This window comes from Pygoscelis adeliae, unplaced genomic scaffold, assembly GCF_000699105.1.
Source record: "Pygoscelis adeliae isolate BGI_AS28 unplaced genomic scaffold, ASM69910v1 Scaffold411, whole genome shotgun sequence".
NCBI lineage: Eukaryota > Metazoa > Chordata > Aves > Sphenisciformes > Spheniscidae > Pygoscelis > Pygoscelis adeliae.
This window is the reverse complement of record NW_008824111.1, coordinates 1,511,219-1,513,666: the sequence shown is the minus strand read 5'-3', so window position 1 is coordinate 1,513,666 and position 2,448 is coordinate 1,511,219.

Below are 2,448 nucleotides of genomic sequence, written 5' to 3'. Positions count from 1 at the left end.
CTTACAGAGAATAAAACCGTGACAAGCAATAAATGTTATCGAGGGAGGAATGAGTGTCATTTAGTTGCAAATCTGCAACAAATGTCTTTGTTCGCCGCTCTGCCATTCTTCAACATATAAAGGAAGTACACTGAATATGGTATAACACAGAGTGTGTGACAGATGAGGACATCCATATTTCTTTTTTCTCTGAACAATGGTTGTTTCCATTCAAAATGTCATCACTTATTATTATGGTAGCTGGTACACATTCTAAAACATCCATCTAATGCTGGCCATTTCATTCAGGAATGAGTAACTAGTATCAAAGTGACATAAAAGTGAAGCAATCTTAGTAAAATAATTAGACACAAGTTTCTAGAAGAAGAAGGGAAAACAGCTGTTTAGAGAAGAATTGATGGCTTCAGTAATTAGCACTTTTGTGACTAAACAGTGTCAGTTTATATATCTATACATAGTAGATAATTTGATCTAGCAAAAAAGGGCCAGTTAGCTTTTGAAATATGCAAAACTATATGCTTATGGGTTTGGACCAACTGTAAAAAATGTTTTCTCTCTGTTTCATGGTTTTATTGGGAGGCTTACAAAGTTTGGTTTTGAGGAGTATTTGGTAGCTTCCAGTACATCTTGCTATGGTCCATTATAAGGACTGGGGGTTAGAAAATAGGCAATGGCGAGGCCAGAATCCAGGAATTTCATTAAAACATTTGCAAGGGAAGCAGCCCTTTTCTATGAGATGCTTTTTGCTTATGTTAGATCCAGGCTTTATTAGTTACGAATTCCTCAATAGTGCCTCAGTGCTTAACTTCATAAGCCTCATTTAAAAAAATGATTTAGATACCTGAGCCTAGATTTGTAAAGGTACTAAGTGCCTAAGCAGGTTAGGCACTAACTCCTACTAAGCATGCTAGGTGCCTACTTCCAGTGCCTGCAGTGGTTGTTAGGCAACTAGTCTTGATTTAGATACTTTTGAAAATGTACCAAGCATTTTTGACACCTAAATATCTGACTGTCGAGAAAAGAAGTTCTAGTGACTTTCATGGACATTTAAGGCAAGTACCTAAGTACGTAGTAGACTGGTTTAATCTGGAAAAACATGCACTGTAATGATAGAAACCTGTCAAGTGGGTGTGGTACCTTCCCAATTAAACCAAACCAACAGATGGACTCACGACAGCAACAGCTGAATCCATCAGGTCAGAAGATGATAAAAAAGGAAGTGCTGAAACCAAGGTCAAGAGGTGGCATTGGGTTTTTCCTCTCTTTAAAAGACTTCTTTCCAAGTCAGCCTTGCTGCTGATGGTTTTTATCCTTTAACTTACAAAGGTAACACCAAAAGGGATAGGTTCCACTTAACAGTAGAGCTTCTTATAAAGCTGGAAGATGGGCATTCTTCACCCGGTCCCTGGAGAATATCAGCAGTATTAAGGTTTTATTGCTCTTCTAATTACTGTCTGTAGTTGTTATTTATTATTAATTAGATGGAGATAGTTGTGGATGAATGAGGGCTAAAAGAGCAGATAGGGACACGAATAAGGCAGTGGTAGAGGAAAGGGATAGTAGAGGTAGTTTCACTGAAATGTTTTCGTAACAAAATACCACCTTTGTCAAAGAGAAAGGTTCAAAACCATCAGGTTTGATGATGGCTTGTTAAAAAAAAATAATCCTGAAATACTCTTTAAAAAAATACCAGAAAAATGTTCATTGCGGAGAAAACAAACTTTAATTTTGAAGAACCAATTCTGTTTTGAAGTTGTACGTCTATAATCCTTTATTTCATTAATTACTCTCTGTAGTGACTGAAATACTGCCTTGCAGTAATTGAAGGCAGCTGCCCTGAGTTTTCTCCTTTGCAGTACAGCTCGTGGCCCCTCCAGCCGTGTGTATCGGTACACAGGACTTCCGTGGTAGCTTCAAGATCAATGAAACAAAACCAAAACCTCAATTAAAGTTTTAGGGTTCTGCAGTGAAAGGTAACGCCAAAAATAATTTTTTTCAAAGCCAAATTTATTCATATTATTTACTTGGATAAACTTTGAAAATCTCAGGGTTAGCTTGGAGTCAGAATGACGGCATTTCAACAGGTTTGGGTGGTAAGCGGAGCGCTGAAGGTTGGAATAACTTACTGGGTTTTCCCTGGAGGTGAAGGCAGAGGCTGAGCGGAGCCCGCGGGGTGAGGAGAGGAGCCCCCGCGGGGCCGGGCGGCGCGGGAACAGCGCGAGGGCGCTGTGGGGGAATGGCGCAGGCAGGGGTGGACGGGGAAGGTCGTACCGGGCCGGTAAGCCTTGAGCTGTCAATAGCGAGGGACGCGGTCGCCGAAGTGGAGAGGGAGACGCTAAAGCCGCTCACGTCTCGGTGGCGTCCCGGGCGTTGCACCGGTACCTGCCGTGTGGGGCAGCGCGAGTCGGACGGGAGGGGAAAGGGCTGAGGGCGGGCGAGGTACGCGGG